The following is a 14,811-nucleotide window of genomic DNA, read 5'->3' as shown; positions in this document are numbered from 1 at the left end:
CTACCTATTATTTATTTATTTATTAGATTTGTATGCCACCCCTCTCCGTAGGCTTGGGACGGCTAACAACAATAATAAAAACAGCATATAACAAATCTAATATTTAAAATAACTAAAAACCCTTATTAAAAACCAAACATACACACAAACATACCATGCATAAATTGTATAGGCCTAGGGGGAAGGAATATCTCAATTCCCCCATGCCTGACGACAGGTGGGTTTTAAGGAGCTTACGAAAGGCGAGGAGGGTGGGGGCAATTCTGACCTCTGGGAGGAGCTAGTTCCAGAGGGCCGGGGCCGCCACAGAGAAGGTTCTTCCCCTGGGTCCCACCAAATGACATTATTTAGTTGACGGGACCCAGAGAAGGCCCACTCTGTGGGACCTAACTGGTCGCTGGGATTCGTACGGCAGAAGGCGGTCCCGGAGATATTCTGGTCTGGTGCCATGAAGGGCTTTATAGGTCATAACCAACACTTTGAATTGTGACCAGAAACTGATTGGCAACCAGTGCAGACTGCGGAGTGTTGGTGTTACATGGGTATATTTTGGGAAGCTGCATTCTGCACAATCTGAAGTTTCCGAATACTTTTCAAAGGTAGCCCCATATAGAGAGCATTACAGTAGTCGAGCCTCGAGATGATGAGGGCATGAGTGACTGTGAGCAGTGACTCCCGGTCTAAATAGGGCCGCAACTGGTGCACCAGGTGAACCTGGGCAAACGCCTCCCTCGCCACAGCTGAAAGATGTTTCTCTAATGTGAGCTGTGGATCGAGGAGGACGCCCAAGTTGCGGATCCTCTCTGAGGGGGTCAATGATTTCCCCCCCCCCCCCAGGGTGATGGACAGATGGGATTGTCCCTGGGAGGCAAAACCCACAGCCGCTCCGTCTTATCAGGGTTGAGTTTGAATCTGTTGACACCCATCCAGACCCTAACAGCCTCCAGGCACCGGCACATCACATCCACTGCTTCGTTGACTGGACATGGGGTGGAGATATACAACTGGGTATCATCCGCGTACTGATGATACCTCACCCCATAGCAGGGGGGAGAGGACCGACCCCTGAGGCACTCCACAAGGGAGAAGCCTAGAGGTCAACCTCTGACCCCTCACTAACACCGACTGCGACCGACCGGAGAGGTAGGAAGAGAACCACTGAAGGACAGTGCCTCCCACTCCCAACCCCTCCAGCCAGCGCAGAAGGATACCATGGTCGATGGTATCGAAAGCCGCTGAGAGGTCGAGAAGCACCAGGACAGGGGATAAACCCCAGAGATCATCCATCAATCCATCCTTGCTTTCATCTAAATCAATCTTTGCATGAAAACAGTCTATTATGATTAGATGAATTTTCTGGATTACAGCCAGCATTTGGGAATAAAATGATGTCCCAGTATCAGGATATTTTTTTGAATTTTCGGTGCTACTCACGCTGAAGTGAAATCATTTGAATCCAGGGGAACCATTTTAACAAAAGGTAGTTTATAACAAGATAGGTAGTTTATAAGTTATTGTTTCAGAGTTGTTTCTGCATGGTATGGCTAGCCAAATGAATGAACAAGTCACTAATCTATGTATCTAAAAGCCAAATGCCACTCACACATCATCATGAAATCTCCAAAACCATAAAGCCTCCAAACTTGAAACTTAGCACGTATATTCCTCTTGGCTTCTAGGTGCTCACTAAGAAAGGATTTTTTGAAATGATCATCAGATCTTTAGTTATTTCTTATATTATTAACATGATCTGACGCTAAGAAGTTAGACATTCTACTCAGCGGTGGGTTCTTCTTACCTGTATAGTGGTTTACTGCATACGCATCCTAATGATTCGGGCACTAACCCGCATGCGCCTGTGCTTCCTCGCCCGATTTTGCTTCCGCGTATGCGCAGGAAGCGAAAAAGCACCAACATCTTGTGAAGGAACATTGGCATGTGTGCAATTTTCATGATTTTTTTTTTGCTTCTGTGCATGTGCAGAAGCAAAAAAAAATCACTGAAATCTTGCACACATGAGCTTCCCCTCACAGGTCTTTGCTCTTGTGCATGTAGCAAAAAAAAAGGCCAAAAATTCAAAAAGATGGCCTGTGCGACAGACCGGTGAAGATGTTATCAGAGCCATCACATGCAAATTGCACAATTGACAGGCCACTACTGGAACGGTGCACCCTAGCGCACTGATAGGAACCCACCACTGGTTCTACTCCCCCTCCCCACTTGAAAAGAACTCTGTTCTAACTGCCAATGGGCATGGCCAGCACATGACTTATCTGGACTGCGAATTTAAACATTCTACTGCATGCTAAGGAGTTCACTTTCATAGTGAAACAGTGGTATCCAGCTACTAGTGAATAAATAAAAAAAGAAGTGTAGTTCCCTGCACTGATTTTGCCATTGGTTCCTTCTGTGTGGGACTCTCTTTGGTCCATACTTTTTGTAGCTTGTTATCTTGGATTTCCTCTTATATATATTCCCAAAGGAAGTCAGGATTTACATACTTTGCAAAACAATTTCACTTTGCAAAAACAATTTCACTCTTTGCTTTACAAGTATCCATATCTTTAGTCTTATAATCTAAAATATATAAGGCATAAAAAAGGGAGGGGGAAGAGAATACTCCTTCCCATACACTCCCATTCCCTTGTTGTTGTTGTTTTAATCTAATTCTCATGTTTTAAAACCCCACAAAGAACATCTAGTTTTGGGAAGCCGTTTTTTAAACAGCATATACTAGCATGCCACCTGATTCTGGGCAGGCCATCATATTGCCTTTGGTATCATATTAACTAGAAGAAATCTTGGATAGCTCAAGTCACTCTGAGGAGTAGAATTTAAAACGTTTAGTCAGATCACATATATTTCTAAAATAAGGTTTAACTAGTTGACATAAAGTTTTCATGTCTTCCGACTGCTGGATGGTGTTCATAGATATGTTCTGCTAATCTTTATGCATGTATGTTTGTCTTATGTAGTAGCTGTTGCAGTCTGTATGATGTAATGACTCCTGTTTTTTTTCTTCTGGACCTGCTGTCTCTTTTGGTTTGCTTAGGATGTTTTGGACAGCTTTTGTTGGTTTGTGTGCTATGCTGATTCCATGCGATTGTAACAATCTATTGGTGGCTTGTGAGATTTTTTTGATGTAGGGAAATATTGCCATTTCCCCCCACTTGTTTTGGTTGTGCTATATTGGGTGGAGTGGATGTTGGGTGGATATCCATTTTGCGGGAAAAGGTTGTATAGAATCTGTTTCCTACCTGACTAACAATGACAACTTCAACCAGCAAATAGGTACTTGCAAAATGTTGGCTCTTAACCAAGAGGATGAATGTGCTGTACAATATGCAGATAACAAGATAGAACCTACTATAAAATGAGAACAGCTCAAAAGTGAATTTTGGCTACATTTGGGGTGGGCTGGGCTGGGAATGAGCCAAAGGTTGCAGCTTGAGGCTATGACTTGTAAATATACTGCTCAAAAAAAAGGGAACACTCAAAGAACACATCCTAGATCTGAATGAATGAAATATTCTCATTGAATACTTTGTTCTGTACAAAGTTGAATGTGCACAACAGTATGTGAAATTGATTGTCAATCAACATTACTTCCTAAGTGGACAGTTTGATTTCACAGAATTTGATTTACTTGGAGTTATATTGTGTTGTTTAAGGGGTGTTTTTTTTTAGTAGTGTATCAACAGCATATTTAGCATAGTATATGAGTAGGTGAATGTGAGAAAGAACCTTATGATGGTTAGACTATCTTCCAAACTGCCTTCTACCTAGTCACCGATAAGGACCCAGAGTTGGTTTTCTCCAGGTCCCATCAGCTGCTAAACAGTGTTGGCTGGCAGGTCCGTGGGGAATGGCCTTCTCTGTGGTTGCTCCGATTCTCTGGAATCAGCTACCTCCTGAGGTCTGGACTAACCCCACCCTACTGGCCTTCCAGAAAGCTATAAAGACCTGGCTTTTCTGAAAGGCTTGGGACTGATGATTGGATGGTGTACCATTGAGATCCAGCCATAAATTTAATGCAGGGTTTTCAAGTATTGGTTTTAAATTGTTTTGTCAGAGGTTTTTAATATAACACTCTATGTTTTATTTTTTGGTTGTCAGCCACCTGGAGTCCCCAGGGAGTTGAGCAGCATACAAATTGAATAAATAAATAAATGACTTTAGAAGTTGCAATAAGTTACTGGGAGGGGGAAATCACAATTAGAAACAAAAAGGAGTGTTTTTTTAAAAAAGACACGGGATTCATGTCACAATTACACCAAGGTAGTTTATGTTTGCATGACACCAATGACTTATCCATAATAACTTTAACCATTTTCCCACATTCTCTGGACACCCAAAGAAACGTTAAGCCAAACCCATGGTCATGCCAAGTTTGGATACAAACGGTTGCCTAGTCCGTAGTGAAAAGTGCCTCCAGTATATATCTGGTTCCTATTCCCCAAAATCACGACCCGCACCGCTCCCGAGTTTAAAAAGGCCGCTTCCCTTCCTTTCGCCTACAGCTCTCAAGTGGTTAAAACGAGAGAAGTTCGCTACCGAAAATCCCTCAGGAGACCTCTTCCTGCACGGGTGTGTGTGAGTGTGTGACATCGATTTCATCCCGTTTTCAAGGGGGAAAAAACGTGGACTCACGCAACCGCGGCCGTTGAAAGAAATTCAAAAGTGGAAGGAGTTGCCGCGCTTGAGATTTTTTTAATAAAAAAAATCACCACACCCTGAGCAAACAAACTAGTAGCGACAAAACTCTCGGCCCAGCCTTTTTCTCCTCAGTTCTAAGGCACCCTCTTTATGGTTTACAGTATTTGACTTCTATTGCCACCCAATCACGAAGTACGGCTTACAAAAAACAGAATACAGATACAAAAAGATGCGAAGCAATAGAAGTCGAATGCAATATATAAAATTAAACCCCCTTTAATAAAAACCTATTTGCTATTAAAAAACAGTCATAATGTTCCCGAATGACGCGCCTTTTCCCCCCTTCCCCGAGAGTTATATATCGCGTTTCACGGCGGCTCCCCCTCCTCCTTTCTCTTTCCTCCTCCTTGTTGCTACGATCGATTGGAGGCAAATTCCAGCTCTCGCCAGCGCGCGCGCGCTCCAAGGAGGCTCCAAAGAAAGTTTGCATCAGCCAGCCTTTCTCTCCCTCAGGGCGCTAAAATCCTCGCTCTCCGCCGCCTGTGCAGCCTCCTCACCCGCGTCCACCTCCCCCCCCCCGACAGGAGCCGCAGCTGGAGCGCCCCTGCCTCCGCCGAGCGCCCTCGGCTCCGCCCTCGCGATTGTGCCTCGGCATGTGAGCGAGATCCCATTTCATGAGGCTCCTCCGCCTTGCGACTGAGGTGGCTCGCGAGGACACCTCGCGCTCGCTCTCTCTCTCGCCCGCCCCCCTCCTCCTGCTTCCACCTCCAACTTTCCCCCCTCCCCGTGCGATTTGATTCCTCCTTCCCCCCCGCCCCCTTGCCCTCCCTCCCGCGCTCTCTCCCTCCCTCCTCCCCTGGACTTTCCTATGAGGTCACCAGCTGCTTCCTGGCTCCTCCCCTCTGCATCCCCTGGCTGTGGCGGGCCGTGGCTCCGCCTCCCCTGTAGAGAAGTCCGCTCCTCGCGTTCATTTCATTCCTCTTCTCATTCCGAACATTCTTAGCATCGCTCGCGCTGCAACAAGCCCCGTTCGAAAGCCCAGCCCGCCCTGCCACCACCGGTTGTTTTTTTTTTTCGGGGGCAGTAACTAATCACTTGAAGGGCTTCAATAATCCCGCGAGCCAACAAGCTTGTAGAGCCCGAGACGCACACACACCGTGATTATTTTTTTGAAGGGGCAAAAAATTTAATAATAATAAGAATTAACGTCCAAAAAAACCCAACCAAGCCAAAAAAAATTAATCAAAAAACCCCACTTTTTTTTTAAAGCAAGCCAAAAGTCCCCCCCCTTTCCCAGGGGAAAGCTGGAAGAACTTTTTGAAATTGATTTTGCACAAAAAACAAAAAAACAAAAAAGAGAGAGAAAGGCTGGTGGTGTTTGCAAAGGTGGGGAGTGGAGTGGAGGTAAGTTTTTGTGCGTGTGCGTGGAAGGGGGGCGAGTGGAGGCTTGGAGGGAGCAGCTTTCTCTTCTTTTACGGTTCGCTTTGCTTTGTGTGGCAGGGAATGGCGGGAGGGGGGAGGTAGGTCCTCTGTTATTTACTTGGGAGAATCGTGTCGGTTGACCCCCCCCCTCTCTTCACGCTCCCCCCTCCCTTGTCTCAGTCTCCGCAGGTGAACGGGTGGTGAGGAGTTGTGAGGGGAAGGGAAGCAGGGGGAAAAAAATCCAGGCAAAGTAGTCTTGGGAGACGGGGGAACGGGGGGGGGGGGGGGGGGGGGAGAGAGGCAGAGCTGTTTCCAGCGGAGTTTAGCCTGATTTGGGTATTTAGCCAGAGCTGCAACAGGCGGCCGCGCCGTTCCTCTCTCGCCCTCTGCGCCTTATTGCAGTTTGCTGCTTTAATTTAGTTGCCTGAGTCACTGCTTTGCAGCCTGGCGTGCGCGCGCGCACTCCCTCCCTCCCTCTCCCTCATACACACATACAATCGCGCGCGCGCTCGTGCACACACACAAATCTTTGGCATTTTTCACATTTTTCGCCGCGAACAAATAACTTGGGAGCGGATCAGGCCTTGCATAGTCAAATGAACCGATCCCTAGAGTCGCTCGTCCTGAGTTTTTGCTAAAATAATTTTTTTAAAAAAAGTGGCCGGGTCGGATAATTTTAGCCGCCTGGTTTAGAGCTTTGAGGTGTTTTGTTTTGTTTCTTATTTCGTTTCTCTCCCCCCTTCCCCCCCCCGGACCGTTTTTAAAAAATCCCTCTTTTTAAAGATGAAAGAAGGAATGTTCTCTCTCTCGTTGCTTCTTTGCTTTCTCCAGAACTGCTGCTGCTGCTGCTTAATTGCACATTCAAGTGGAAAATTTTCCCGGAGTCAGCAGAAAACATTGTATCCCAAAAAAGACAACAAAGTCACAGTTCCAACAAAAAACGAGGAGATTGTCCCTGGAAAACTTCCGTCGGTAGGAGCCCAATGTTTATTTATTTTCCTCTAACCTTTTTACAGGAACCTTGTGCATCCCCTCCCTCCACCTTAATAGTGCTTGCTGGCCAAAAGAGACTCTTTTGTTCCACAGATCACACTGTCAGAGAAAGGAAGTCCACTTACATTGGGAGGTGGAGGGGGGGGGGGGGAGAAAATTAAGTTTATCTAAATCCAGAACAAACAAAAAAATAGAAAGTGAGGGATAGGTCACTAGCCAAACTTGGTTATTTTTTTAATTCCAGTCTATTCTGATTGATTGATAAAGATGGACAGGCAAGAAATTTATACCATCTGGATTGGTTTCCTTTTTTTTTTTTTTTTTTACAATAACACTGTATTAAAATATTTTCGAAACCATGAAAAATCAGTGCCACCTGTGTTTCTCAGGAGAATAGTTAAGTGATTAGAAGTGACTACCTACTCTGGATATGGGGCTATGTCTCCATATCAAATGGCCTTCAATAAGTGCCTCCAAAGTTGATGGGCACCTACCTTCCTTTATTTCTAAATGTAAGTGTCTTTATGTTTTCATTTCAGGTGTGAAAATCTCTCTTGCTATATATTTTCTGTTTGGTTTTTTTTAAAAAAGCATGGTGCTTTTAACTGATTTATGTGTCTTCTGGCATGATATATCTCTATTCTGATTTAAAATAACCAATGAATAAAAGTAGCTCAGCTCAGGAACACTAAACATTCTAATCTATAAATTAATCCAGTTAAAGAAACATCCTTAGTTGTAGTTTTGCAAGAGTAATCTAGATAAGTATCAGTATTGAAAGCTGTTAAGTTAAAAGATCACCTTTAGCTAAACTTACAATGCATGTAGAAAGTAGCAATTGTATTCAAGGACAGGAGATCACAAAAAGGAAAGAGCACTGTGTGCACTGCACCGGGAACACAATTTGTAAATAGAAATCTGGTCTTATTCCATACAAGAATTTAAAGAAATGTGCTCCTAAATTTGGAATGGTTGTCCTGGGGTACATAGTGCATTGCAATCTCTATAAATAGTTGGGGAATACCACTGCAAGGACATTAGACTGTACTGACAGTGTTAAAAAAGATTCCTGATAATTCAGAGGCTGTTTTACACTGCTTTACTTCTGTATCTCTGTACAGACAGCAGCTCCTGCCTATTTTTCAAATGGAATGCTGAGAATTCATATTTCTCTTCAAAAGGTCAGGAGTACAAACTTAAGGCCTAGCTGAGTTTTAGAAATGATTCCTGTGTTTGGAGGGGTACTTTTTTTAGTATTTTCACAGCTCCCCACAATCCATTTTAGATTTCTTCATATTTTATTTTAATCCATGTGATGATTTGTTAATAAAGTAAGGCATAACTTTGGAATTCTAATTGCATTAAATATTTCAACATTTATAGATGCAGTGTTTAGTTTGAGCCTTTGAGTACATATTTTCCCCTTTTGTTAAATGAAAGTAATGGCATGATATAATATTTGAATATATGTGACTGCTGTTAATAATTATTGATGTTCAGTTCTGCTGAAAACATTTAAAGTTATCAAAAGCAACTGCACAGTCTGTTAGATATATGATTAATATTGTATTTAGATCCAAACTATGTTCATTAAAGTTATCACAAGGAAGAGACTAGAGTGAAGTGTTGGTTTTGAAAGAAAGTTTAGTAAACAGTGGAAAAGAACAGTTTTAGCACAACTAAGAACTTGGCCCTTAGTGAATTCTAGCTGGAAGATTTTTAGTGTTGGAAGAATGTAGCTCTTTATGTGAGTTGGTTGAAAAGCCACTTTAATAATTTGAAAGTAACACTTTCCCCCCCTTTTGCTTAGATGGTGAATACATTTTTAAAAGAGGTAGCCTTTTATGGTAGTTCTCCATTGCTAATGAAAGTTAAGATTAGAAACATGAACACAGCCCTAACATGTTTGTAAAAAGTAAAAAAAAAAAAACATTGCTAAAATTCAGCAATTAACTTATATTAAAAAAAAACTTTTAAAAAATGGATATATCTAGAGGCATTAAAACAAGGGGTAGAATTAGTATTCCAGTTGTTAACATGAAAGTGTTATGTAAAATTGCCCAAAGGTGTACTAGAACTAAATTGCAAAAACTTCTAAGAAATGGAAAGTTGAAGGAAAAATAAATATAAATGTTTTTGTGTATATGTATAATAAAAAGTGGTCATTGTATAGCCATTACCCTACTATAATTCTATGTGAACTGTGCTTTCCATGAAATAACATATTTTAATTTAAAATATTTGGTCTTATCGTGAAACTTGATATGCAGCATGTGCATTTAAGTAAGGAATGGATATCTTAAAAGGATATTTTTAAGTTTTTAACCTAGCAGGTTTTCTGGCAGAGTTATGATTTTCACACTTTATCTGAAATGGCTTAATGTCTTGTTTCCTAAAACTGCTTCATTAGTTTAGGATTTAAATATTTGTTGCATAAAAGCCCTCATATTAACATGGGTTGTGTGTTTATGCTATTATGCAATTAATTTTTTGCTGATTTCATCTTTAAGATTTTTATATTTTGAGAATTGTAATGTAGACAGCAATTTAAAAATAAGAATATAGCTAAACAGGCAGTGTGGGTAGGAATTGTAAGCAAGGTTTATACTATATTTTTTCTCATTATGGTTCTGCATAGAGATTGAGATATATTTAAACAGAAATTCATTTATGCCTCCGTGGTTTACTGTAGTGGACTTTTTTTTTTTTTAAAGTTACCCACAGTGAAGAACTCCAGTATGGGTGTATTTCAATTGGAAATACGTTTGTGCTATGAAAATTATAACACTTTAGCACATGACCTTCACTACATTTCTATAGAATCATGTACAAATCATATACTGTACTTAGAAATGCAACAGTTAAACATTTTCTACAGAAGTATTATGGTGTTGATAAGTATCCCATTGTAACTCTAGTTCTATATAATAACCAGTTGATCCCCAAGTCCTTTCAGATATCAAAGACACATCATGTTAACTGATCACTGGAATCTTCTTGACTAGAGGATATATGTGGGGAGGGGAGATGGAAATATGCATGTTCAGAAGCGAATCTAGTACATTTGCTGTGCATTTCTCCTTGGTTGCTCCATCTTGCTTGAAGATGAGATTTTAATACAATACATGCACACACTTTTTAAAATATACCTCAACAAGAGCAAATTAATCTCAATGTGGTGTTTTATGATGATGTGAATTGGAATCAGAAACAAATGTACTTTTTTATTTTGAAGCTCCGAAGTCACTTTGGGTAAGCCTTGCATGCCAATTTGGTAGACTAACATTCTTACATCACAACAACTTGTAGTGTTGGCATGTATCATCATGATTGGCTTGACACCCTGGGTTTATGATTGGGCTTCCAGGATCCTATCTCAAAATGCTGCTTGGAGTGGAAAGACTTAATTGGGGATTTCTAAAGTAGATCATATTGTTGTAAAGTATTACAAAATCCTGATTAGTTGTTATAGGAAGATTTTTAGATGATGAGTCTATGCTGGAAAATAATCTTCAGCGTGCAACAGACGCTTTCCTGGGAATGCTTACTCACAAATAACTGTCTCTGGACAGACTACATTGGAGTCCTTTTTCATAAGAAGCAGTTCCATACTCCAAGGAAACTTGTTATGTTATAAAACCTCAAGTGGAATTTTATTGAAAGCAAGTATTGTATTGAGGGCAAATTATTTTAAGCAATTTGAAGCTTAAAATAATTGAATGAAATTATGTGGTTATGTCCTGTACAAGGTATGTTATTTTGTAACCTTTGCTTCTAAGCAATTCTAACAAATTCCAACAGCCCTTGGATAACCAGAATACTTGGAAGCAAAAGTTTGTACCTCAGTTTCGTATTATTTGAAGGAAGGTATTAAGGTAAGAATGGAACCCTATAATACCTACTAATACCTACCTGCTATAATATCAGTAAGGCTTCCTAGCTTTAATGTAAAGAGCAGGTTTCACAGGAAAGGTAGGGAGAAGAATTTGAAAAAAGAGAGAAAAGAGTATTGTGAAAATCACTGACTTCCCTTTACTTTCAAATAATATACATTACAATAGGATTGTTTTAAAAAGGCTTAATTCTTTATTATATTATCCAAATAAAATCTAAGTATGCTAATAGTTTTTGCTTTTCTTTTGTTTCAGCAAAAGATACAAAGCAGCCTAATGTTTTGGCAATTTGACTATTTCTTTTATTAAGACCAAAACTTTTAAAAACCATTAGTCAAATGATTATAATTTCATTCCCATTGATCTCTAATATCAGTGTATTTTATTATTTTAACAATACATAAACTGAAAGCAACTCAATAGGAAATGTTAATTATGTGAGAACATATTGAACTTACATTCTCTGCAGCTAACTCTTTAGTGCATCTGTTGCATTGCTTTATCCACAGAATTTCTGAATGATCTTAATTCGATGTGGTACTAGCTTTTGGAAGTAGTTCAAGATGGTATTTTAAGTTAATATAAAAAGGCACCCTAAGGAAAACCCAAAGTTATATTAATATTATATTCAGTTCAATAAGGAATTCATGTTGAAAATTATCTTATTTGGCAGATCAGATGCTAACAGAAACCCTTTAATTCTTTTAATTCATGTTTGTTTGCTGTATGTTCTCTCCCTCACCACCCAAACATAGCTGCATTGAATTTATTTGAAAATATATGAAATCCAGCTCATAATGTCAAATTAAATACTATAAAGGTCTGTTATGTATATTAATACACTTTTTTTGTGGTGAAGGTACAAAAGCAGCTGAGCAGTTGATCTACTGTCCTTTAAAGGATGCTTTTAAAAGAAACATGAAAACGTATGTGTGTGTATGTGCATATATACAGGTATATATATATATATATATATATGATCTGTGCGCACGTGTGTGTGTTTATGAATCTTATAATCCTTCATTATAAATCAAATGTGAATCTGACTTCTACCAAAGACGAGTTCAAAGTCACTTTTCTCTGTTACTTCTTGCCACCTTACCTTTATGACACTGGTTAAGGCAATAATTTCTATTTGCTCTTAATGTTCTCAAAGTTCTTACAGAACACAATAATGATTTCCGATTTGCTAAAGTGATATAATTTGTTCACAGGGTTTGTCAGCATTATATAGGATCAGAGCATTAATTTATTTTGCAGTTGCAAATGAAAGCTTCAACACCCCCCCCCCCCCAAAGTGCTTTGTTGTTTGCTACAGTGCTGCACACGGTGTTGCTGAAATGCATAGAAAACCCCATTGAAACAAAATGACTTCATTGGAGTTGGCACGTAAGAGCAGGCAGAATCCACTTCGGCCATGCTGAAATAAAGGAAGCCAAGTGTTTTAAATAACCACTCCCCTTGGCCAGAATGTTTTGAGAGAAGCTCATTGTCTCCCTCTGAGCTCTAGCAGTTTGTCTGCCTCTGTTAACTCTCCCAAACCAGACAGCTCCCTTTTGAAAGTTGACATCTGGTTTACTCTTTGTTCACCTGTTTTTTTTTAATGCAAATAGATGCGCATGCAATTGCCTTAGAGGCGTTTTTTTTTGTTTCTTTTCTATGTGTCTGGTGTGGGGTGAGGGAAAATGCCACAGAGAGTCAAATAATGCTTCCAGTAGAATACTTTAAACCCTGTGGTTACATTAGCAACAGACCAAAAAGGGGGGAAAAAGTTTTAGCACCAGATGGCTACTTTATATTTTAGATAAGTTATCAGTGAACTTAGCTGATCAGTGGTAGTTTTATGCCTTTCATGTTTGGACTTCCAAAGAGTTTGGCTATTCCAGATGAAAATATTCCTTGAATGCTGCAGGATGAAACTAGGGTTATCCCTTTATTGGAATATTTATTTGCTGAAATATGTAGTTGTTACAGACATATTACTTTACATCATATTTTTAAATTGTTGAAGTATGTTTGCAGAGTTATTGGAACCCTTGGCATTGCTTTTTCTTATAGCAAATTCTGCCTATGGCTTATCTGGTAACTATTAATTAATTCAGTGTTTGGATAAATTTGGGCCTTGTGGAATGACCTCGAATTCTTTTGGCTCTCTTTCGTTTCTTCTTAGGTTTTGGACCTGATTTGATCATTTTCAAAGATTATCCCAAAGGAACTGTTTGCATGGGTTACTTAGAAATGAAGTACTTTAGATTCTTGATTCTAAATTCATTACTGATTAATATATCCCAATTGGATATAGAAACATAGAAGTCTTACGGCAGAAAAAGACCTCATGGTCCATCTAGTCTGCCCTTATACTATTTTCTGTATTTTATCTTAGGATGGATATATGTTTATCCCAGGTATGTTTAAATTCAGTTACTGTGGATTTATCTACCACGTCTGCTGGAAGTTTGTTCCAAGGATCTACTACTCTTTAAGTAAAATAATATTTTCTCATGTTGCTTTTGATCTTTCCCCCAACTAACTTCAATTTGTGTCCCCTTGTTCTTGTGTTCACTTTCCTATTAAAAAAACTTCCCTCCTGGACCTTATTTAACCCTTTAACATATTTAAATGTTTCGATCATGTCCCCCCTTTTCCTTCTGTCCTCCAGACTATACAGATTGAGTTCATTATAAAATCAATATGCTTCTTTTTCAGTCTTGCAAATCAATTTAAAAAATGTTGTCATCTGTGAGTTATTGGTAAAGTACTAAAATAATATTTTAAACTGGCCCAGGACCCACCTGCATGCAAGCAACCTAAATATACGGTGTCTAAATGTTTCTCTTTAATAGAACAAAACAATAAATAAAATTTATAACACATTCTGAGAATTCTTATGACATTAGAAAACCTTTAAGGATTCAATGTTAAAATATAACTGCAATAATTGAAAACAGTGCAGTGATATGACTAATACAGTACTAACTTGGTAACATTGAATTAATTATGTCATTAATTCAATTTGTTTTTAGCCTTTTGAAGAATTGGGGGATTTTAGAATTTGCACAGAATACAATAGGATTTTTTTTTCTTTGCCTATTCTGTGTTTTTGTTGCAGAAAATATTGGTTCCAACAACCTTCCATTTTTTTAATTGAATGGTTTTTGAATAAGATTTGCCCTCTTGTTGCCCTCTGACCCTTCAAAACATTCATTGTTCCTGGGATTTTCTTACTTGACACATCTGTCTTTTTGTTTTGTTTATCATTAGACACTGTACTGTCTTGTCTCTTTTTCATCCAACTTGCCTTACTTTCTCAAGGTTTTTTTTTCCTATTTTGGTTTCCTTGTTTTTTAGGGATCACTATTGTTTTGATATTTCAATTTTCCATAGTTGTGAATGTGCCCTTTCCAACTTTCTTTTCTAAGCGTTGTTTTTTTAAATATGTCACCTGCTGCTACCATTCTTGTTTTCAGCAGTGGTTGCTGATTTCTAATCCAAACATTAGTTCTTTATGCAAATTAGATTGGTATGAGCTTTCTCATTTTATGAGTTGCTTGGCAACATTTTCCAAATACTTAGTTTTATCCAAATAGCCATTAAGTCAGTTACCTTAATGTCTCTTTCTTTCCTAAGATCTTAATATCTTAGTATCTTTGTGTCTAAGAAAAAGATATAGAACTTTTGAACCACTTCAGGTGGTTCAAATTTTTTAGATTATTAATCTGAGAAAGAAATTTTTAGAGAGACAACATGCTTGAAAATTCAATACAATAAATATAAATCTATTGGATGCATTGACTTTTTAGAAACACCGTTATTTTCCCTTGAAAATCATCAGAATAATACTTTTTAT

General features: G+C 39.1%; 1 protein-coding gene across 9 annotated transcripts in view; it reads left to right on the top strand.

The window, feature by feature from the left end:
* Nucleotides 1-5,714: 5,714 nt before the first annotated feature.
* TEAD1 (TEA domain transcription factor 1) overlaps nt 5,715-14,811 on the top strand; it is a 281,398-nt gene continuing 272,301 nt past the window's right edge. For 2 of the 9 annotated variants that reach the window (XM_070762862.1, XM_070762830.1), the window contains exons 1-2: nt 5,721-6,060; nt 6,910-7,050. The gene's annotated coding sequence lies outside the window, so the exon portion shown is untranslated. The other 7 variants (XM_070762853.1, XM_070762870.1, XM_070762844.1 and 4 more) reach the window with 6 other exon arrangements.

Source organism: Erythrolamprus reginae, chromosome 1, assembly GCF_031021105.1.
Source record: "Erythrolamprus reginae isolate rEryReg1 chromosome 1, rEryReg1.hap1, whole genome shotgun sequence".
NCBI classification, from domain to species: domain Eukaryota; kingdom Metazoa; phylum Chordata; class Lepidosauria; order Squamata; family Dipsadidae; genus Erythrolamprus; species Erythrolamprus reginae.
This window is presented reverse-complemented; position numbering and strand designations above follow the sequence as displayed.